General features: G+C 39.6%; 1 non-coding gene across 1 annotated transcript; it reads right to left on the bottom strand.

Moving 5' to 3' along the window:
- Nucleotides 1-15,587: 15,587 nt before the first annotated feature.
- TRNAE-UUC (transfer RNA glutamic acid (anticodon UUC)) lies at nucleotides 15,588-15,659 on the bottom strand. Its single transcript has one exon. It is a non-coding gene; the product is annotated as a tRNA-Glu (tRNA).
- Nucleotides 15,660-25,388: the final 9,729 nt, after the last annotated feature.

Genomic DNA, 25,388 nt, shown 5'->3' with positions numbered 1-25,388 from the left:
GGGAACTGAGATCCTGCAAGTGGTGTGGTATGGCCAAAAGAAACAAACAAACAAACAAAACCCCTCAACCCACCCCCCCCCAAACCGGATAGTATCCAAAAATTGTTACAGGCTGATATCAAATCGATCACCCACTTTTGTAGTTCCGTAGGTCAATCCTGTCAACCTACCCTTCAATTCCTTGTCCCTCAGTCTCAGATCTAACTTCCCAGGCAAATGTAGTACACCCTGAGAAATTTAAACTCTCTACTCCCATCTGTAAAAGGTTAGGATATTTATACTCATTCGTATTTCCTTCTCATTTCGCAACAAAAGGTGTGCACCCTCCACTCGTGCTCTGGGTCCTATGACCTCTTACCTCCTCCCTATACATCAACTATCATCCTCTTCTGTATTTTCAGCTTCTCCTCAGCATATAATCATGTGTAAGTGATTCGCATCTTTAAACAAAGATGCAAACTTGATCCTATTCTCCACTTCAGTTACTGTCTTGGGTCTCTGCTCCTGGTCTGAGCCGACCTTCTTAACAGGGCAGGTATGTTATCTTTCTGCATTTCCACGTATGAGAATAATTCCTCAGATGATAGTCATAAGGCTTCCAACTCAGCCATGATAGTGAAGCTACTCTGCTAAAATGACCACGGCCAGGTTCAGTGGTTGCTTTTCTGAGCCCTCTTACATACTCACGTGTAACGACGGCAGAACAACCAGATGCTCACGCTGTGACTTCCTTTCCTGAACATCCTGAGATCATTTTCTCTACTAATTACACGTCTCAAAGGGGTGATCTGATATTTCTAATGACATTTCATTCATGAATGTCAGAGGGTCACATGTTAGTTACTGGGCTAGATGTCAAAATGTAGAATTCAGCACTGGTTTCCACTCTCTGGTTTACAGTAAATTCTGCACATCATGTGCCCACTTAATATCAAAATGTCTGTCATCTTTCATAAGGATACAAGGACAATAAAAGTTAAAGCACTTATTTAAAAAAACCCATTTCGCACCGCTGACCACCTTCATCTTTTAACTCTCTCCTCCTGGCTTCAGTGACACCAGACTCTTCTTTTTCCTCTTTAGAAATTCCTTCTCAGTTTCCTTTTTAGGCTTACGTGTGTGTGTGTGTGTGTGTGTGTGTGTGTGTGTGTGCACGATGCTTGTGATTTATCAAGCCCCTACTAAATGCACACATTATCTCATTTAATCCTCAAACAACCTTATAAGGTAGGTGTTTTTAATCTCCATTTTATGTGAGGAAGCCAAGACTCAGAGACGTTAAATAACTCTGAGTAACATAATCAAACCCAGGGTCATCTGTCTTGAGGTTAAGTTCTTACCCACTGATGTTATAGCGCCGCTTCAACTTTAACACACCTGAAGGCCGTCACGCATGCTATTCTCGTTTACTGCAATGTTCTTACCACATTTGGCTCCTTCTCATACTTCATGCCTCAGCCTAATTGCCATCTCTTCAGAGGAACTTTCCTGATCATCTGATCTGTAGAAGTCTTTCTCTCTTTAGTTTTTCTCCATCACACCATCCTCTATAATTATTTTGTGTTTGCTTGGTTATTGTCTGTCTGCCCCCCTAAGAAATAAGGTCATTGAAGTCGAGTCACTTGTCCAGGGTCACCATGAACATTTGCACAGGTTGTGCACTGTATAAGGATGCCTAGTTGAGGTAAGTGAATGGGCTAAAATCTGCCTTTACTTACCCACCAGAAGGGTTGTCTTAAAAAAAAAAAATTGTCCAAAGATATCATCCAGGCTGGCAGTGGATGTGATTTTTGCCTATCTTGTTCAATAGTTTATATCCAGAGCCTAGAACAGTGACTGGTGTGTATTGGAATTTCATAAAATATTTAATGAATGGAAGGGAGTAATGTAGCTGCAGGACTGATTTATACTAGAAAACAACCAAGGAGTCCTTAGTAAATAAAAAGTCTTCCAATGAGTTTCATTATACGTAGAGTAAAATCAAAATTCTTTTTTTTTTTTTTTGGCCATGCCGCGAGGCATGTGGGATATTAGTTACCTGACCAGGGATCGAACACGTGCCCCCTGCAGTGGAAGTTTGGAGTCTTAACCACTGGATCGCCAGGGAAGTCCCCAAATCAAAATTCTTTGCATGGCCCATTGCATAGCACCCTCCTGCTGATTGTGATGAAAAATTGCAGCAGTTCTAACCTACTTCACAAAAGACAACCTTCCAGGTATCTTTTGATAATCAAATTCATGATAAGTCCAGAGCCCACACATAACACAAGGAATGCTGTTTCCTGCTATATTTCAACTTGCATGAAGGGATAGTCTGTATTTCTTTTTCTTTATTTCTTTTTTTATTTTTGGCTACACCGCGAGGCATGCGGGTTTTTAGTTCCCTGACCAGGGATGGAACCTGTGCCCCCTGCAGTGAGAGCACGGAGTCTTAACCACTGGACTGCCAGGAAGTCCCAATATTCTGTATCTTAGGACTCAGTTGAATATGCCTTGAACACTTGCATTTTCTCCCTATTATAGGATGGCTTTTGACGGGACTCTTCACCAAAAAACTACCTAGTAACATTAGTTCACTCAGGTCTTGTGATTCCCACCAAATTTCCCTGGGAATGTTTCCTTGTCCATTTTGATTAGAATAGCCACTGACATGGGAATTCTGTACCAGTTCTGGAATTTCTTTGACCCTTTCTTTGATAGCTATCTCGAACTACTTGGACCCTTAAGGTACGTAATTCCTCCTTAGATGTCCACTTTAGCTTCCTCTTTGTGGATGACCCAGCTCTTTTACTAGATTCTCATCCTCATCGAATTCCATTCCAGCAGTCACATAACCATCTGCTTCTGTCTGACTTTTTACTGTGTTCTTGCCCTTATCCATTTTTACAAGGGTTGCTCACCAGTGCAGGGGAGACTGTGGTAATAGTGATTCAGCAACTGTGGAATCACCTCCCTTCAAGCTCCCTGGGCAGATGAGGTTTTTTCCTGATTCTGAAGGTGACTGGGAATTCATTGCCTGATGACTAACTTCCTTTTTTGTAATGTGATAGGAGGGGAAGCAAGGCAAAAATCTCAACCTCTAAACTCCCTGTGAGGCTTTAATAAGATGTGTTTACAAAGGAACAATTTTAGAACACCAAACCAAGCCAAACAAAATCCCAGGGCCAAAGTTTTCGATCTTTCCTTGTTCACTCATCTGGAAAAGTAAGTGGCAGCGGTGGTGTTTGGCGTGGCCAGGATGGCCTTAGTTAACATCAAGAACATGTGATTTCTCCTAGTCCGTATTTCCGGTTAGTCCTGCTTGAACATACACACGCCTCTTACTGCTATGCATTTAGAGCTTCAGATCTGGAACAAATGTGATGACCTCCGAGGCCCTCATTAGCTTGCCTACTAACTTTAGGAAATTTGGCCACTGGGATGAGCACTGGCCCCCTCTAAGCCTCAACCACAGGAAGCGTGGGGTGGAGAGACCGCTTTCCTAGGGCTCGTTACTTGGAATACTTGCTTGAACCAAATGGAAACCATCTGGCCAAGTGGATTTATTGTCATGAGCTAACAACGCTGTATATTTTCATGTAGATTTAAAGGGCTAGGTTTCTGAAAAAATTGGCACTTTAATCCACTTACGCCATTTGTTACTTATTTCAGTTTGTGGTAGATATTTTATTTTATTTTTTTGGCTGCGCTGCGGGGCTTGTGGGATCTCAGTTCCCCGACCAGGGATTGAACCCGGGCCCTTGACAGTGAAAGCACCAAGCCCTAACCGCTGGACCACCAGGGAATTCCTGAGGTAGATATTGTAGATCAAATTAAAAGTGATCATTTTCCTTTTTAAGTATATTTGACCCCTCAATATTGCTGCTTTTCGAAAGTGTGTCTGACCATCCTCAACACAAATAGTAAGATGATGATAAAAATCCTAAGAAGAAGTAGGCATCTTTCTAATCCCATGAGTAAATTTTCTACCCAAAGTGTTTCTGGCAGAGGATTCCATTTTATACAGTAACAACATTTTAGACAGTCTGGAAACAGCCTAGATTACCTGGTGTAATAATAACTATCAGTTATTAAGCATAGAATGCATGCTCTGCTAAATATATGTGCTAAGTCTTTTACATGAGCTATAGCTCATTTAATCCGTATACTGTGAATACAGGGTAGTTACCAGTTCTATTTTACAGATAAAGAAACTAAAGTTTGGAGGAACAGAGTAACCTGCGTCAGGCAAGATGGGTGAAAAGCAGGAAAGTGGGACCTGAACCAAGGTCTGTCTGACTCTAAACATGTACTCTGCCTGCCATGTGTAAAAGCAATAATTATGCTTATTTTTTCTTGGCTCAGAGCTGCCAGGGCATTAAAATAAATCCTAAACTTGTGAAATAATGACAATTGCTTTGTAGATATGTTATATTGTGTAATTATAATGCTTATATTATGTAAGGTGTGTATTATTGTGACCATTTCACAGATATGGAACTGAATCTCAGAGATAATTTATCACACAATTATTGATTGAATCACTTGCAAACCCAGATCGGTCCTGGCTCACAAATCTCTTCCTGGGAGCTTGTTAGATGCAGAATCTCAGGGCCCCTCCCCCTCCCTCACCTGTTGAATCAGAATCTGCATTTTATGAATTTGGTAAAGTTGCAGGATACAAAACTAATGCACAAAAATCTCTTGCATTCCTATACACTAATGATGAAAAATCTGAAAGAGAAATTAAGGAAACACTCCCATTTACCACTGCAACAAAAAGAATAAAATACCTAGGAATAAACCTACCTAGGGAAACAAAAGACCTGTATGCAAAAAACTATGACACTGATGAAAGAAATTAAAGACAATACAAAAAAGGTGGAGAGATATACCATGTTCTTGGATTGGAAGAATCAATATTGTGAAAATGACTATACCCCGCAAAGCGATCTACAGATTCAATGCAATCCCTATCAAATTACCAATGACATTTTTTACAGAACTAGAACAAAAAATCTTAAAACTTGTATGGAGACACAAAAGACCCTGAATAGCCAAAGCAGTCTTGAGGGAAAAAAACAGAGCTGGAGGAATCAGACTCCCTGACTTCAGACTATACTACAAAGCTACAGTAATCAAGACAATATGGTACTGGGACACAAACAGAAATATAGATCAATGGAACAGGATAGAAAGCCCAGAGATAAACCTATGCACCTATGGTCAACTATGACAAAGGAGGCAAGGATATACAATGGAGAAAAGACAGTCTCTTCAATAAGTGGTGCTGGGAAAACTGGACAGCTACATGTAAAAGAATGAAATTAGAACACTCCCTAACCCCATACACAAACATAAACTCAAAATGGATTAGAGACCTAAATGTAAGACTGGACACTATAAAACTCTTAGAGGAAAACATAGGAAGAACACTCTTTGACATAAATCACAGCAAGATCTTTTTTGATCCACCTCCTAGAGTAATGGAAATAAAAACAAAAATAAACAAATGGGACCTAATGAAACTTCAAAGCTTTTGCTAAGGAAAGGAAACTACAAACAAGACAAAAAGACAACCCTCAGAATGGGAGAAAATATTTGCTAACAAATCAATGGACAAAGGATTAATCTCCAAAATATATAAACAGCTCATGCAGCTCAATATTAAAAAAACAAACAACCCAATCAAAAAATGGGCAGAAGACCTAACTAGACATTTCTCCAAAGAAGACATACAAATGGATAAGAAGCACATGAAAAGCTGCTCAACATCACTAATTATTAGAGAAATGCAAATCAAAACTACAATGAGTATCACCTCACACCAGTTAGAATGAGCATCATCAGAAAATCTACAAACAACAAATGCTGCAGAGGGTGTGGAGAAAAGGGAACCCTCTTGCACTGTTGGTGGGAATGTAAATTGATACAGCCACTGTGGAGAACAGTATGGAGGTTCCTTAAAAAACTACAAATAGAACTACCATAAGACCCAGCAATCCCACTACTGGGCATATACCCAGAGAAAACCATAATTCAAAAAGACACATGCACCCCAATGTTCATTGCAGCACTATTTACAATAGCCAGATCATGGAAGCAACCTAAATGCCCATCTTCTTTATCGATGGATAAAGAAGATGTGGTACATATATACAATGGAATATTACTCAGCCATAAAAAGGAACGAAACTGGGTCATTTGTAGAGATGTGGATGGACCTAGAGACTGTCATAAAGAGTGAGGTAAGTCAGAAAGAGAAAAACAATATTGTATATTAACGCATATATGTGGAACCTAGAAAAATGGTACAGATGAACTGGTTTTCAGGGCAGAAATAAAGAGACAGATGTAGAGAACAAATGTATGGACACCAAGGGGGGAAAGTGGTGGTGGGGGTGGTGGGATGAATTGGGCGATTGGGATTAACATGTATACACTGATGTGTATAAAATGGATGACTAATAAAACCTGCTATATAAAAAAATAAAATAAAATTTAAAAATTTTTTTAAAGAAGGAAGAAATAAACTATCCTTATTTACATGACATGATTCTTTATATAGAAAAGCTTACGTAAATCCAAAAAATAATTCCTAGGACTAATAAGTGAATTCAGCAAGGTCACAGAATATAAGATTAACATAAAAACCCAAATATACTAACAATGATCATGTAGAAGCTGAAATTAAAACAACACAATTTACAATTGCTCAAAAAAAAATTGTATATAAATCGAATAAAACAGGAATGGGACTAATATGATGAAAATCCTGATGAAAGAAATCAAAGATCTAAATAAGAGATGTACCATTCTCATGGGCTGAAAGAATCATCAAGGATGTCAATTCTTCCAAATTAATACAGTTCCTATCAAAATTCCAGCAAGACTTTTTCTTTGGTAGATAAGTTTATTCTAAAATTCACATGGAAAGGCAAAGGAACTAGAAGAGCTAAAAGAATCTTGAAGTTCTTTTTCCTGTTATTTTTCTGACTCTATTAAGAAAATTTTATGTCTTGAATCTAGTAATTAAAAAAATTGGAACGTGAAAAAAAAAAAGAATCTGCATTTTAACAAGATTCCCAGGTACCCATTAATGTTTGGAAGTAGATTACATAGAGATTTTGGAAGCTACCTGAGGTCTCCCTCCTCTGCCCTCCCCCCCCACCCCATTTTTTCTCCTTAATCTGTTAAAATAACCAAAAAAAAAAAAAATCTGTTTAGTTGCTATGACTCACCAATACTTCACAAACACGGTCTCATTTAAGCCTCATAACAACTCCATAGTGTCAATACTATCATCCTCACTTACAGGTAAGGAAATTGAGTCTTGGGGAGAACAGAGTGCCAATGTAGGAACCGGAAAAGGTACTATAATTCCTCTCAGGTGAAATTAAAGTTCAAAATGGTACAAAATACTGCTTCTTTTGATTTTCCTTTTAACTAATGTTTAATAATAAAAAAGCTGAAATTTGTAGCTATTTGTTGAGTACTCATAATTTACTAAGCACTACACTAAGTGCCTTACCTTATCTAAATATGTAAAACTATTATATAAATGGAATTTATTCTCTCTGACAAGTAGACAAATATCATGGAAGCATTTGGCTTGTTTATCACAAACTAATGGGTTAAAAGAAGGAATGATAACTGTTGATTAACTGTTATCAGCAAGACCATCTGACCATCAGCCAACGACTCAGACAGGTGTGGGGTTCCCTCCAAGGGACATTTGGAACCATAGGGCGGCCCTTTATGGTTGTCACAATGCATGGGAGGTACAACTGGCATTTAGTGTCTTGGGATGAGGGATGCTAAATGCTCTGTCAAGTATGGATTCCAGCACAACCAAATATCATCCCTCCCCAAATGCCATTGGTACTCTCCTTGAGAAATGGAAAACTTTACCACAGTTTTTGTGTTTATAAAACAAGACTCAACCTTGGAGAGAACTGTACTAATTATTTCCGTTCCCAAAGACTTAACACATTCCACTACCAAATCATTGTGATAAACCCACTAGGACACAGATATACTGAGAACCCGGGGGCTGTGAGGCCCTCAGAAATGATTTAATGGTCAGAGGGACCACTTGGATAAATCTCTTCTCCACCTACCTAGACTTCCACCGTCTCTCCCAGACAGGAAACCTCCGCTTCCTCGCCACCCTGGCCGGTGTTGGAGAATCAGGCACAGCCGGGTCCCACCCATTCCTGGGATGAGGCGCGACCAGTTTGAGCGTGAGCCTCGGATCCCACTGAGGCAGGTTTTCCTAGCGGGTGGGGTTACGTGCTTGAGCTCACCCTTCCTGCTTCACTTCCTACTGTAGGAGTTCCTGCCCGAGCCCCAGGCTAAAAGGCGAAGGTCAGGAGCGGGGCCAGGGGCAGCTGAAAGTGATGGATCTCGTGCTGTTCTGCAGGTTGCTCTGGAACCTGGAATGCAGGCGTTTCCAACTGGCCTTTCCTGGCGCCGCAGTAGTTCCATCTACCCTTGGATTTGCAGGTGAAACGGGCAGCTATGTAGGGGGAAAGCGGTCGGAAGCTGCCCTCAGTCCTAAGCCTTTCTCCAGACCTGCTTTTAAGAGAATTTATGTTAACAGGCTTGCTTAACTATTAACAAAGAACCACAGTCCTTCCTTCTGTGTTCCTTCCCACTGCGCGTGCGTCAGTCAGCCTGGGAAAGGAGCTGGGGGGAGGTGGAGGAGGGCTGCACAGAGGGGCAGCTGAACCTTGAGCACGTTCAGTCGCAGTAGTAGCTGCTATGTCCATGAAGTGCCTACACTGTTCTCAGCACTTTTATTTACATTATTTTCTTTCCTCAAAACAACTCTGATAGGTCTTGCTCCTGATGTGGAAGGAGAAACTTTGAAACATGTAACTTGTCCAGGGCTACTTAATTATTAGATACAAGAGTTGGAACTCAAACTGTTTTCTGTAGTCCAAAGACATTAAACATTTTAAAATTAAAAGACAAGACTGGGCTTCCCTGGTGGCGCAGTGGTTAAGAATCCGCCTGCCAATGCAGGGGACACGGGTTTGAGCCCTGGTCCGCGAAGATCCCACATGCCCCGGAGCAACTAAACCCGTGCGCCACAACTACTGAGCCTGCGCTTTAAAGCCCGTGCTCCACAACAAGAGAAGCCGTGGCAATGAAAAGCCTGCACACCACAACAAAGAGTAGCCCCCGCTCTCCCGCAACTAGAGAAAAGCCTGCTTGCAACTAGAGAAAAGCCTGCTTGCAGCACCCAACGCAGCCAAAAATAAAATAAATAAAAAAATAAAAAGACAAAGCAATTTCTTCTATGTTTTATGATACAGATTTATCAACAAAGCACTTTTTTTTTGAGTTTATGAGTAGATCCTGTTGACTGAAATAAGAACACATGATGCAAAAGTTGTGAATTAAGTTTTATTCAGGGACCTTACTGAGGACTATAGCTTGGGACACAGGCTCTCAATTAGCTCTGAGGAACTTCTCTGAAGAGGTGAGGGAGGAGCCACGTTACAGATGAATTTTTTTGCTGGGAAAAACATATAGTCAAGCATAAAAAGATGACTGCTAATCCCAAAGAGCAGACATCTCAAATTAATGCTTTTAGTGTTTTTCTAAGTATGGGAAGATGCAAGAATCTGGGGTCATTGAAATTTTTCCTTATCTAAGTATCTTATCTAGGGACCGGTATATTCAAAGCGCAGAATGCTTCCTGTTTTTCTCCATCCTGAATTCCCCTCAGGATACACTGTCTGTGGGTGACTGCAGTGACTAATGGCTTGATCCCTTGTAGAACTGGAATGGCAAGCAACAATTTTTTCTTTACAATCCAAAGCTGTATTTTGAGAAAAAAATACATGGTTTCTGGTAGCTTCCCTAGGAATGTAGGCTGCTCTGTCTCTGGCAAGAATGTGAATCAGGTTCCTAAATTTTCCCAACACTTTCAACTGTGCCATCTGCACGTCTGGGATCTAAAGCATATGTATTTTCCTCCATTCAGCAACACAGAAGACTGGCATTTTAGTTATTTGTCACTACGAATTGATTGCAGTTCAGCCCTTGCCAGAGTTTGCTTGTGACATCTGATAAGAGAGAGAAAGAGAAAGGAAGAATATGAAAAAAGATTTGTGGGAATTGTGTTTATCTGTTCTTCCAGGGTCTCCAAGTTATTGGACTGTATTATCTTAGGTAATCAGAGGATAATGTTCTTGAGTGTGTGTGTGTGTGTGTGTGTGTGTTTGTGTGAGTGTGTGTGTGTAATCACAGTTCCTTTAAAAATATCTTTATAGGAGTAACAAAACAATGCTGTTAGGCTAATCTGTCATTTTACTAATTTCTAGGGCTGCTTTAATTGCTCTTGCAGAAATGACAGGTGTCCCTTTTTCTCACTGTTTAAGGTCTGTTTCACAAAATTGGATGTTTGAGGGGGGAAGACTTTTTTTTTTGGCCTCGCCCCATGGCTTGTGAGATCTTAATTCCCCAACCAGGGATCGAACCTGTACTCTCGGCAGTGAAAGCACAGAGTCCTAACCACTGGACCACTGGGGAAGTCCCAATGGAGGAAAACTTCCTTTTCAGATACAGAAGGCTGGTTCTTCAGTCAAGGTATACAAACGTCCAGGCTTTTACAGTATATGAATAATTATCCATTATATTTTTCAGTGTATTTATATAAGGATCCCTTTGAGACATTCCTGCTGGAGTCTAGTTCACCTTTATGGAAGAATTCATGTGCCTTATTCTATTTGGAAGTGAGACTTCATACGAAATATCTTTGCTTTATTGTTTTGGTTCCCAGAAAACTCATGGCCAAATGAGTACTTGACTATATTGCTTAATTAATTCCAGATGCTAAGTATACATATTGTTCCTTAAAAATTACATTAAAAATTTTAATTGTCAGCTTGTGTCTTAATATTTGTAAGTTATCTAAAACACCCTCTCCCACTTGATTTTTTTGGTAATAGGCATAGAATTACCCTATGGATTACTTGCTAACTGCCAAGGGCAAAAATACCTAAAATGGAGAGGTCTGGCTTTCACCACCGCAACCCAGTGATCAATTTTACAATCAGTAATAGTAGGACAATCAGGCATTACGTGCCTCCTGATGAGATGCAATATGATGTACATATTACCACTTGCTAAGTATGTTAACTTGAATGTAATCAAGTCTGTAGGTCTTACTTCCAGTTCCTGGAAATAGAAGGGATAGAGAAATTAAACAACACCATGAAGAAACGAAGTCAAAAATAGAATGTGGGAGATTGTACAATGAAAATAATTGGGGAGATAGAGTCAGTTCTAGATTAAAAGAGATGGGAGAGGGAATTCCCTGGAGGTCCAGTGGTTAGGACTCCGCACTTTCACTGCTGAGGGCCTTGGTTCAATCCCTGGTCAGGGAACTAAGATCCAGCAAGCTGTGCAGCGTGGCCAAAATAAATAAATAAATACTTAAAAGAGATGGGAGAAGGTACAGAAACTAGATCAACAGTGATTATTTTTAGGCATGTAAAAGTGCAGCCACTTTGGAAACAGTTAACAAGTTAAATGTAAATTTGCTCTGTGATCCAGCAATTCCTCTCCTGGGTGTCTTCTACCCAAGAGAAAATATATATCCACACAAGGACTTTTATGTCAATGTTCATAGCAGCATTATTAACAAAAGCCAAAAACTGGAAACAATCTAAATGTCCATCAACTGATAAGTGGATAAACAAAATGTGATCTATCCATACAATGGAATATTACTCAGCCATAAAAGAAACAAACTATTGATACATGTTATAACATGGATGAACATCAAAAACCTTATGCTAAGGAAAAAAGGCTAGATGCATAAGACCGCATATTGTATGATTCTATCGATATGAAATGTCCAGAAAAGGCAAATCTAGAGAGACGTTGGGTAGATTAGTCGTTGTCATGGGCCAAGGATAGAAATGAAGATTTACTGCATATGGTCATAAGGGAGCTTTTGGGGGTGGAAAAAGTGTTCTAAAACTGGATTGTGGTGATGGTTTGCGCAACTGTGTAAGTTTACTAAAAATCATTGAAACGTCCACTTATAATGAGTGGATTTTACAGTACATAAATTGTACCTCAATAAAACGGATTAAGAAAGGACTATGGCAGATGTGATGTTCTGTGAGCCTTGCAGCTTTCCCCTTCTCCTACTGATACTAACCCTGAGACTGTCCTGAAGGAGAACTGAGGGGCTCAGCCAACAGCCAGCACCAACCGCTGCACCTGGGAACGAGTCCACCTTGAACCTTTGGGAGCCTGGCCGACCTTCTAGGTGAGTGAGTTCTTCGGGAGTGAGCTCGGGTGAGACCAGCGGAGGAAACACCCAGCTGATCCACAGATCATGAGGTGTAGTAAGTTGTTTTACATTAATTCTATATTTAAATATATACATTTAAATAAAAATATATATCGGTGAAGTGATATGGCAAAAGATTAACAGCTGTATTTAAATGGTGGATATATGGTTATTGTGCTGTTTCTATTTTCCGTCTGTTTGAAAATTTTTAAATGAAAAATTAAAATAGATACATAGGGGAAATCATACCTGGAGAGAGAACTAAGCATTTGGGGCAGATACAAATCCTTCCCTAAATTCATGTCTGCATTTCCACCCACGCAACTCTTGGACATATGAGATGGGTCTTGAGTGAGTAGCTGCGGGGGGAGCAGAACGGATTCTAATTAGAGGAAAGAGCAGATGCAGTGAGATAGAAACAGGAAAGGGTTCGGTTCATTTGGGGCTTACTCGCTTATCTATTCCACAAAAATTATTAGCATCTACTATGTGCTCGGCACTGATAAAGGTACTAGGGATTCAGCAGTGAACAAATGAGCTAAAATTCCTGCCTAATTGGTGCTTAAACTGTAGTGAAGGAATACAAATAATAATAAACAAACAAATGAATAGTATATATGGAATATCAAATAATCAGGAGTGGATCCAGGTTTTGTGAAGTTATACAAAGTTGGAGTATTCATTACTCCAGAAAAACCCCAACATCATCCATGAAAGTAGGGAGTTCTGATGCTGATGCTTCACGAGCTTCATAGTAAATCTGCTCAAGTGTCTTCGTGTGAATTTCTCCAGAAGAAGAACCGGGACAGGTAAGTGGTGGATGTGGAAAATAATTCCAGGAAATACTGGTAGTGGGTGGGGCCGTGAAACAGAAGAAAATTAAGTTGATAAATGTGGTTACTCCAGCCTGGGGAACTGAGAGATGGTATAGAATGAAGGGCAAGGAGCCTGGGGTATATCTGTGCACCATCCCCTGTCAGTCATGGGTTCAAGCTTGCTCTAGGCTGGCCAGTCAAAATTTCTAAAAGATAGACTTATACAGGCTGGTTGGAAGCTCATACTGTAGCTTCCTCTGCTGTAGTTAGTCCCCAAACTGCAACAAACATTCACCACCTTTCTCACCTGCTACCTATTCTAGATTCCCCTCACCTGTGGCTCATCTTTCTGCTGGTCTAGGTTGTTTGCCCAGGGGGAAATCCAGACCTTTACCTGGAGGGGTCTGAGCCCTTAGCTCCTGTGTTCTTGCCAGGCATGGTTGTTGTATATGGAAACAAGTGGTAGCCTGGTGAATCCCTGAGTTCCAGACATATTCTTCCCCGCCTTGATTATGTAGCAGCAATCTTATTTCCTCATGCTCTCTGGGTCAATTAACCCCACCAGCAGAGTAACTCCACTCTGCTTTCTGATCCACTAGCAGGAGAAGCCCCAAATGCAGTCAAAGCTTTAGGTTCAGTGGAACGCGTGCTTGGTTTCCTAGGAGAAGTGTTCCTGTGGTCCAGGAGAGCCTAACATTGCAGGGACAGGAACTACTTCCGCTCTTTGGTTTCAGGACCTGTGTGCTCTCCTAACAGAGCCACAGCACCTCTTCACGGCCAGTGCTTCAGAGCAATTTTACCCTTTCAACATGGATCGAGAAGCAATACTGTACAGGCAGATAAAAACAGCTTGTTTAAAGGGAGCAAAACATAGGCTTAGACCTCTACGAGCACCAGAAGAAAACAGATCATTGCCAACACTCCTTGTAGAGAAAAGTGTGCAGTTAGAGAATTTTATGCTTGGCCAGATTGCTGTTTGTTTGGGAAGATTAAAGGAAGGTGTTATTATACATGCAAAAATCCTGGTAAAACACTTGTATTAAAAAGAAATTACTTGGACATATAACTCAGTTCATCAAGAGATAAACCAACATTTAAAATTTAAGAATTAAGATACCATGTACAATGGAATATTACTCAGCCATAAAAAGGAATGAAACTGGGTCATTTGTAGAGATGTGGATGGACCTAGAGTCTGTCATACAGAGTGAAGTAAGCCAGAAAGAGAAAAACAAATATCATATATTAACGCATATATGTGGAATCTAGAAAGATGGTACAGATGAACGTATTTGTAGGGCAGGAATAGAGATGTAGACGTAGAGAACGGACATGTGGACACAGGGTGGGGAGGGGAGGGTGGGATGAATTGGGAGATTAGGTTTGACAAAAATACACTACCATGTGTAAAATAGCTAGTGGGAACCTGCTGTTATAGCACAGGGAGCTCAGCTCAGTGCTCTGTGATGACCTAGATGAGTGGGATGGGGGTGTGGGAGGGAGATCCGAGAGAGGGGATATAGGTATACATATAGCTGATTCACTTCATTGTACAGTAGAAAGTAACACAACATTGTAAAGCAATTTTACTCCAAAAAAAAAAAAAGAAAAAGAAAAAAGATATCATGGCATATAGAGAACAGACTTGTGATTGCCAAGGGGAGGGGAGGGATGGACTGGAGTTTGGGGTTAGTAGATGTAAACTATTACATATAGAATGGATGGACAAGGTCCAACTGTATAGCACAGGGAACTGTATTCAATGTCCTGGGATAAACCATAATGGAAAAGAATATAAAAAAGAATGTATATATATATGTATAACTGAGTCACTTTGCTATACAGCAGAAATTAACACAACATTGTAAATCAGCTATACTTCAATTTAAAAGAAAGATATCATGGCATAAAAGACTGGTATCAGTTAAACTTAGATTACAGGACCAAATGCAAACTTTATTGAAAAAACTGAAGAAGACCTAAATAAATGGAGAGATAGAGCATATTTAGAGATGGAAAAACTGTGTGTTTACTGCTTAATTACTTACCATTCTGTTGGTGGACACTTAATTTTCTTTCTTAATACAAATCGGACTGAAGTGAATGTTCTTTCATATTTCTTCTTAGGCACATAGGCTAGAGTTTCTCTATATACGTTAAAGTGGAATTTCTGGTTCAGAAGACATTCTTATATTCAGTTTTACGAGATGTTCCAAAATCACTCTCCAAGGTGGTTGTAGGAATTATACTCCCTCAGGCAGAACATGAGAGTCCTTGTTTCACATTCTTACCAATACTTAGGTCTTCATCATTGTTGAAATTTGTGTGAGTAGTAGCAAGGCCCAGCACCATGTCATATGTTCATTGTCTATTTGACTTTCCCTTTCTGCCAATTGCCTGTTCATTTTTTTTTCTTTTTCTTTCTTTTTTTTTTTTTTTTTTTTTGTGGTCATGCCCCACGGCTTGTGGGATGTTAGTTCCCTGACCAGGGATTGAACCTGGGTCACGGCAGTGAAAGCGCCGAGTCCTAACCACTGGACCACCAGGGAATTCCCTCTGTTCATTTTTCTATTGGATTATTTGTCTCTCTCTCTCTCTTTTTTTGTTTTTTTTTGCTTTTGATTTGTAGAATTTCTTAATATGTTCTAGATACTAATCATTGGTAAGTTATATTAATTACAGGTATTTCCGTCTCCTACCACTCTATGGAGTGTCTTTTGATTTTATTTATAACTTTTTGGGAGTTTGTTTTTTTGGGAGTTTGTTTTGTAGCATTTGAGCCTCGAGGCATCCACTGGAGGGGGTCTTGGTAGATAAAGACCTGGAGATTTTGATCAGGGTGATGAGTGATGTGGGTGGATGTGGGTAGGCTCTCATTCCAGACTGCTGAAATTTAAATCCCACTACCACTTGTGTAACCTTGGGCAAGTTATTAATCTTTCTGTGCCTCATTTTTCTTGTCTGTAAAGTGGGAATATTAATAGTACATGGATTATTATAAGGATTAGAGTGTATTAGTTTTCTGTTGCTGCATAACAAATTACCACAAACTTAGCAGCTTAAACAACACAAATTTATAATCTTACACTTTCTGTGGGTAAGGAGCTGAGTTAGGAAACTCAGTTCTTCCTCCTGTGTCTCTTTTACTCTCACTTTACTAGCAAACTCACAACAGTTCTGACACCCGATGTGTGGGTTTCTTCCCACCAAGCAACTCTCTGTGACACTAGCTGGGTATCCTACAATTTAACTCCATTCTGACACTATCTACCTGGGGATAGGGTCAGACCCCACAGGTTAAGGGCTCAGTCCTACAAGACTTCTCCCCCATCCCCCCTTTTTTTTTGGCCACACCACATGGCTTGGGGGATCTTGTTTCCCCCACGAAGGATCGAACCCAGGCCCTTGGCAGTGAAAGTGCAAAGTCCTACCCACTGGACCACTGGGGAATTCCCTCCCCCACCCCCTTTTAGATGCCAGTGGCAAGTCCAGGTTGTCACCTGTGCTTCTGACCTAAAGGCTATAAATCGAAGGTTCCCATGACCCCCTCTTTGGGTTTGATTAATTTGCTACTTGCTGTTGGCCAACTGGGCAACCTCCTCATATCCTAGAGGTAACCTGCCTTCCCTGCCATGTGGTCCTCTCCCCAGCATGGCAGTTTGCTCCTGTGAGATCAGTAGAAGAATCTCTCTCATCCTCTGAATCTCTTCCCAAAGGAAGTGCCCATCTGATTAGGTCAGGCCCACCCAGGAAGAGTCCCCTTTTGATTAACTCAACATCAACTGATGAGGGAACTTAATTATATCTGCAAAATCCTTCTGCCATGTGATGTAATATAATCATGGGAGTAACTATCTTACCATAGTCACAAGTCACATCCACACTCAAGGGGGATGTGTACAATGGGGAGCAGGAATCTTGGGGACCATCTTACAATTCTACTTGTCATAACATTTCTTCTCACTGGTTAACCCACCATAGGTTTTCTGTCTATTCCATAAACACATTTGTATTTAGAACTTGAGGAATTTCACATTGGACTTTCCTATTTGTTACCCTCTGGGCCCTTTGGGAAAGGGTTGTCTTGAACAGAAAGGAAAGTAATAGTAAGAGTAATTGGGAAGAACCCCCCTGCCGCCCCCGAGAAGTCATGGAGGATCAGGACAAAGCCAAGGAGCCCTGCGCCTTCTTTTCAGGGTGGGACTGACAGCTGGAGCCAATGACACATCTTGTGTCTGACAGTTGGTTGCCCTATTAATTACACAGATGAATAACTTTTCATTAGGTTTCCTCCTTCAAAGTTGAATATGTCTTCATTCTCTTTAGAGTCTTTGGCAAATTAGATTTCTGAGTCATTTTATAAAAATTTAAATTTGTTATTTTTAATTATGCCTGGAAGAAGGAAGAGAAATCATCATTTATAGAACTTTTAATGGGAAAAGTAATTTCTGTATTCTTTCGGGTGAGCACTTTTGGGCAAAAGCTAGGCACAGAATCCGCATTATTATTACTCTAACTATGAACCTGAGTTAAAAGAAGAAAGATTTGCTGATTTTTGTGTTTGAGATTCGTGTACCCGAGGTACAGGGAGTGTTCAATTTATTTGTTATACCATAAATTATGCATTAGATTAACATTTTTTGGTGATTCATTTTCTCACTTATTAATTTAATGAACACAGTTTTTCAAAGTGAGATTTAATATTGTGAGTAATACAATGGTAGTAAGGATCAGGTAGAACAATTCATCCTATGTTAAGTGAGAACACCTTCATTTTCATAACTTAGAGCATTATCCCTCATATAGAGAGATTGAACTAAATGCCAAGCTTCCTGTATTTGCCCAGAGAGCTTATCAGGATGGTTTGTTAAAGAGGAAACATCTTGTGTTTGGCTGAAAGTAGCAATTTAGAAAAAAACTCAGGAAACTTTTAGGGACTGAACTGGTTCCATCCTTTTAAGAATTTATAAATGAACTAACTGTGGAAATGAAAAGAAATGATTGTAAAGATTATTTCTCAATTTGAAAGAATATGAACCAGTGTCATCAAGAACTTAAAAGCCAGTTTTGGTGATACATATGGTATATAATAAATAATAAAATTCTGTTCTATCTTTTATTCTAAGTAGCTGTAAGTATAGAACCAACTGCAGATACCATGCCTAGCTCATAGTGAAGCCATGAGTCGCTGGTCTTTATGAAAAACAAAATTCGTCAGTAAGCTTTAGAAGAAAGAAAACATACTCAACCTTGGATCCTATGATATGATAATATTACCCAATGCGCATGTTGAAAATGCAATTTACTAACATTCCATCTTAAAAACAAATCATAGAGGATTCATTTCTGGGGGGATTAAACATAATTTGAATAGATTTCACCTCAACACATCAATCAGGTGGGATTCTTTCAGGTGGAATGATTTTGCTGAAAAAATTTAAAAACTAAGTTATAGTTTAGTTCTAGTTAGTTTAGATTAGTTGGTTTAGTTTAGTTCTAGTTCTTGGTAGTCACAGCTCTGTCAGCTTGCTGCTCGCTGCTACCAGATCTTCTCTTTTTTTTTTTTATTTTAAAAGATTATTTTTTAAAATAAATTTATCTACTTTTTGTTTATTTATTTTTGGCTGCGTTGGGTCTTTGTTGCTGCGCGCAGGCTTTCTCTAGTTGCGGCGAACGGGGGCTACTCTTCCTTGCGGTGCGCGGGCTTCTCATTGCTGTGGCTTCTCTAGGTGCATGGGCTTCAGTAGTTGTGGCACGCGGGCTCTAGAGTGCAGGCTCAGTAGTTGTGGCACACGGGCTTAGCTGCTCTGTGGCACGTGGGATCTTCCTGGACCAGGGCTTGAACCCCTGTCCGCTGCATTGGCAGGTGGATTCTTAACCACTGCACCACCAGGGAAGCCCCCAGATCTTCTCATTTTTAAAAAGGATTTGATTTATGTGTTTATTGAGAAATGATTGCCACAATAATTTAGTTAACATAAATCACCTCACATAGTTACAAATCTTTTCCTTGTGATGAGAACTTTTAATTTTTACACCCTTAGCAACTGGCTTTTTTTAATTGAAGTATAGTTGACACACATTATATTCATTTCAGCTGTGTAACATCATGATTCAACATTCATGTACATTGTGAGTTGATGACCATGATAAGTCCAGTAACCATCTGTCACCACACAAAGTTATCACAATATTATTGACTATATTCTCTATTCTGTACATTACATCCCTATGACTTATTTATTTTATAACTAAAAGTTTCTACCTCTTGATCTTATTTCACTCAACCTCCCACCTGCAACTTTCAAATATACAATATTGTTAATTATAGTCACCGTGCTGTACATTACACCCCCAGAACTTATTTGTCTTATAACTGGAAATATGTACCTTTTGACCTCCTTCACCCATTTTGCCCACTGCCCACCTCCTGTCTCTGGCAACAACCACGTCTGTTCTCTGTATCTTTTTTTTTTTTAAGATTCTACATACACCTGAGATCATATAGTGTTTGTCTTTCTCTGTCTGACTTATTTCACTTAGTATAATACCCTTAAGTTTCATCCATGTTGTCACAAATGGCAGGATTTACCTCTTTTTTTTTTTAAATAGCTGAATAATATATATATTTCTTCTATTTCTTGCCTATTATAAATAACATTGTAATGAACTTGGGGGTGCAGATATTTTTTTGAGATAGTGATTTTGTTTCCTTTGGATAAATACCCGAAGTGGATTTGCTGGATCATATGGTAGTTCTATTTTTAATTTTTTAAGGAATCTCCATACTGTTTCCTAATTTACATTCCTACCAACAGTGCACAAGGGTTTTCTTTTCCCCACATTGTCCCCAGCACTTATCTCTTGTCATCTTCTAACAGGTGTGAGATGGTATCTCTTTGTGGTTTGATTTGCGTTTCTCTGATGATTAGTGATGTTGAGCATCTTTTCATGTGCCTGTTGGCCATCTGTATGTCTTCTCAGATCTCCTCATTCTTAATAGAAGCAGAAATCTGTGCTCTGTTTTGCATGAGATCTTCTAATTTTTTTTATTTTTTTATTTTTCATTCTTTTAGAAGCAGTTATAGGTTCACAACGAAAATTGACTGGAAGGTATAGAGATTCCCATGTACCCACTGTCCCCACTCCCTCATTATCAACATCCCTCACCAGATGGTACATATGTTACAACTGATGGACTTACAATGACACATCATTATCACCCAAAGTTTACATCAGGGTTCACTCTTGGGTTGTACATTCTTTGGATTAGGACAAATGTCTAATGACATGTACCCACCGTTCTAGTATCATACAGAGTATGTCCACTGCCGTAAAAGTCCTCTGTGTTCCACCTATTCATCACTCTCCCCTCCCCCCAACCCCTGGAGATCTTCTAGTTTTTAAATGTTGGCTCAATTTTTATAAAAAGTACCTTCTGCCTCAAAAAACCCCACAAAAACCCTGTGTGTGGCCCACTGGGGAGAGAGAGCTGTGTGGGGCATTGATATTGATGTGAAATAGAAAGAGAATGGATTCAGGGCTGCTGTGCTCAACTACTTGGACTCTTAGGGAAGCCTCTTTATCTTCTGAACCCCAGCTTCCATTTATACAAGAGGGGATCTGCAGATGTGTGGTTCCCAGAGATGGGGGTAGGGGTTGATGGAGGGGGAATTGGATAAAGGTGGTCAAAAGGTACAAACTTTCAGTTATAAGATAAATAAGTACCAGGGATGTAATGTGCAACATGATGACTGTAGTTATGGTATATTTGAAAGTTGTTAATAGATCCTAAGAGTTCTCATCACAAGAAAAAAAAAATTTTTTTTTTCTTTTTCTTTTTTTTTTGTATCTATATGAAATGATGAATGTTAACTAAACTTACTGTGGTAATCATTTCACAATATATGTAAGTCAAATCATTATGCTGTACCCTTTAATACAGTGCTGTATGTCAAATATATCTCAATAAAACTGAAAAAAAAAGAGAGGGGATCAGATGCCGTGTTCTCTAAAGAACCCTCCTCTAAAACTCTTGAAGAATTGCTTTTTCTGTTTTGTACCGGCGACATGCTGTTCAGTCAGCATGTTTCTTGATGAATCTTCTACCTAATACATGAAATTCATGAGTTACTTGTTTTTTCGTTTATTTTTCTCATGCCCATTATCCTTCACATAGATGTTCTCAGTGCAGGAGCATGCTCTGGACCATCTGTAGCTTATTACTCTTTTGTTTTGACATTTTAGGCTTTTCAAGGATTAGTTTCTTCAGATATAGTTCAAGAAACTAACATATCTATAAAGAGAATTAGCATAATAATTATTTTCTCTCTCCTCCCCTCCTTTTCATTTTGTGTGGCATTATCTCTTGGGCCATAATAGGTAGCAGAAATGAAGCTAAAGTTAGTAGATATTTAGTGAATGTTAACTTTTCAGGCAGTCATTCTGGTTGATTCAGTTCCAGTTTCTACTTCACCTTTAACAGTGTACAAATTCAAAAAAATTCTAGAACTAGTTGTAGTAATTACAGTTTTGCAGGTTAGGCCACAAAATATGATTTTTATTAAGACTGATTTCTTAGATTGCTGGAATTATTTCTGTGCTACCTGGGCTTGTTATGCCATCTAAAAGCATTATACCATTTATTATTATTATTTTTAAATTTTATTGGAGTATACTTGATTTACAATGTTGTGTTAAAAAGCATTATACCATTTAAAAAAACCACACTCAGGTGTAAGAAAAACAATAAGAAACAGGCAGCCTGATGTAAAATCCTATTCAGCATCTCTAACCTTTTGTCAAAGTCTCTCTGCTTTACATATTTGTTGTGAAAAGGTATCCTTAGCAACAAAGATCATTGGCTTGCTATATAAAAGAGACCCCAGACTGTTTTTATGAGGATTCAACTGCTTGACACTGGATTTGCTTTTCCTTCCCAATGATAATAAGCACCCAGATGGCAAGACTGGAGACCTGACAGCAAAAGCACATGGGCCACAGCATTTGAATAAAAAGTAGGATGTTCTTTACGCCATGTGCCCACGTGCCTGAGGGCCTCCCCTTCTCAGCCCTCTCTTCTTGTCTTTCATCAGAGCCTCTTCTAGCAAAGCTGCCCAACAAAGGCAGTCTGGCATTTCATTATGGCACCAGGGAAATCAAAGGGAAAATAAAAAGGCTCATGAAGCATTTAAAACTTCAAAATGGAAACAGTTGAGTTCCACCTGAAAGCAAAATGTGTATTCTTACAAATTGTCATTATTGAAAAAAAAGAATAATAATGAGAAAAAGGAATGATGAGCCCCCAAGATGATCATATTTGGGTGCATTTGAGAAGTAGTAACATGGAGGCTGTTTTCTAATTTTTATTCTGAAATTGGTGATTTCTCTAATCAAAGAGAGTTCCCCTGCTTCTACGGTGGTTCTAATTAAGTCGGGGAAAATGTTCAGAAAGAGGGTATTACCTTTGAAATTCCTTTGAGACATTAAATGTCCTTCCCCCTTTCTCCTGAAGGAAACAGCAGCAAATGTCCCGATTTGAGGCCGTGAAAAGAAGCAGGGTCTTCCTGACTAGAGGCTGCTTTGACGCTAGTTAATTTCCTACAGGTCAGAGCTACCGGCTAATTTTGTGAATAAGAAAAGTGGGAGAGGAAGATTGCGATAAAAACAAAACCCTTCCTTTCTTGGCACTCCTGTTTTGGTAGCCATTTTCGGTCTCTGGGTTGGCGCCTAACTGCAGAAAAATTTCCTAGAATTGGCTGTTCACATTATAGGAGAAACCTCTGCACTGCCCCCCAAAATTGAATTTTTTTCACCTTTTCTTGGCTGCCTGACCATTAAGTGACATTTATAGTTCAGGCAATGCTTTGTGTTTCTGCCCTACCCCTTTCCAGATGGAATAAGGGCGAGCAGCTTGGGGAATCTCACTCTGAACAAGGCTACCCAGGCCCACAGGGAACTCTGTGTTCCTTCATGAAATGCAGAAATAATGAATTAGCCCAGGTTGTGCAAAGGAGTTTCTCAGACTGTCTCCTCTTGTGGGATTCAGATCTGGTTTCATAATCTTCCAGTTTCTGAAAACCCAAGGTGACTTTCAACACAAGGCATCTGGGTGTAATTAAATAATTGTTGGCAATTATTTGCGGAGTCATACACACAGGGAAAACGGGAGACCCTCTGATTGCAGCAGTGTTGCTTACACCTGTGGTTTTTGTTATTTAAACCCAGACACGACTCATTGGATTTCCTTCTTATTAATGAGTCCCCCTTAAGGTACTAACTCAAGCAGTTCTATTATCTTTCTGTCTGAAATGACCAAATTTGCTCTTACCTTAATCAAGTAAGTTATCTTTACAGTCTTTCTCAGGGGGAAATCACCCCTTAGAGAAGCACAAACTTCTTTTATGTGGAATAGAATGCATATACTACCCAGAAGATAAGGCGTGTAAAAGCAAAGATGGTTGGCTGTGGACTTGGGACCAGTCATCCATCGAAGTCTGCTTCAGGCTTGATCCCTCAATAATCAATCAGTCCTTAAGAGGGAGGGTATTCACTTTTAAAATATGTTATTTTGCCTTACATCAAAAGAACATGAGCCCAAGTAAACACAAAGCACAAGAACAAGGGCGTTCATGTTCAAAGTTAGGATTCCATTAACAGCCAAGTAAAGCTGGGGGAAAAAATCTGATTTTCTCTCTTTCCTAACTATAGTCAGAGATAATCAAGTGCTCCCTTGGCTCAAGACACTAACTTCGGTAAACACATACATGTTATATTTTTCTGTTTCATTTTTGCATTCTTCTTTCTGTCTCATTGAGGGTTTCTGTGAAATAGTGCACTTCAAATCGCTGCTGTCAATTCCAGTTTTGCCTTCTTTTACTCAGACAGCAGTTGGGGGGAAAAAAAGAGCAATTTAAATAACTGAGATATTTATTTAAAGTGAAAGATATGGGGACTTCCCTGGTGGTCCAGTGGTTAAGATGCCGTGCTCCCAATGCAGGGGTCACGGGTTCTATCCCTGGTCAGGGAACTAGATTCCGCATGCCGCAACGAAGATCCTGCATGCTGCAACTATGACCTGGTGCAGCCAAATAAATAAATATTTAAAAATAAATAAATAAAGTGAAAGATAATGGAGACTGAGGATCCTGCTCTGAATTGCTTGTGGTTTCCGTCGCCTTTATGATAGATGGTTCCTATTTGCTTGCTGGATTGTGGTCTGTGAACCAGAGTATTTCCTGTAATGATGTAGAAGTCGTTTCAGGACCCTATCTTGATCGCTATGCTCGTAAAAATAGTTCGCCAACCCAGAAAGGCCAAGCGCGGTGGTTTTGGCAGAGAGCAAGTTCCTCAGAAGGAGCACTAGGTGGCGGTGCTGTGCCGTAAGTGCTAGAAGGCCGAGGCCCGCTGCACTTCAGGGCTGCTAGGATTTCAGTGGAGAGAACCCTGATCACTGATGTTTGTGCCCCAGAGCGATCAGATTAACCCAAGCAGAGGTGGTCCTTACAGGATATATATCTGGAAAAGGAATTTTCTGTTAAGCTTTCGTTAAGGCTGTGATTTGTTATATCAACAAACCATGGGACTTCCCTGGTGGTCCAGTGATTGAGACTTTGCCTTCCAATGCAGGGGGTACAGGTTTGATCCCTGGTCGGGGAGCTAAGATCCTGCATGCCTCCCCGCCAAAAAACCAAAACATAAAACAGAAACAATATTGTAACAGTGAGTCAATAAAGACTTTAAAGACGGTCCACATTAAAAAAAAAAACTTTATTAAAAAAGCATTGTTTCACAGTCTAAAGGCAGGGGTGTTTTGTTTTGAAAAATTGGAAAGGAAATATAAGGGCAAAATTCAGAGTCTGTCAAGATTATAAGTAAAATTTTACATTTTTTCTTTTTTATTTATTTTAAAAATTGAAGTATAGTTAATTTACAATGTTGTGTTAGTTTCAAGTGTACAGCAAAGTGATTCATATATATATATATTTTTCCACTATAGGTTATTATAAGATATTTAGTATAGTTCCCTGTGCTATACAGTAGGTCCTTGTTGTTTACCTATTTTATATATAGTAGTGTGTATATGTTAATCCTAAACTCCTAATTTATCTCTCCCCACCCCTACATTTTACATTAATTTATGTTTTCCATTGGATGATTAAAATTTTCCTGAGGCTGAAGGCTTTTGATGGCTGACTGGAAAAATAAAGAGCTGGTGGTGGGAGTGGCACTGTGGGTTCTGAAGGAGAAGCGAGAAGGTAGCTGGTGAGGCATCTACT

Source organism: Eschrichtius robustus, chromosome 14 (genome assembly GCF_028021215.1).
Source record: "Eschrichtius robustus isolate mEscRob2 chromosome 14, mEscRob2.pri, whole genome shotgun sequence".
Lineage (NCBI taxonomy): Eukaryota > Metazoa > Chordata > Mammalia > Artiodactyla > Eschrichtiidae > Eschrichtius > Eschrichtius robustus.
Note: the sequence above shows the minus strand (reverse complement) of the source record. Positions and strands in the feature narration are given on the sequence as shown.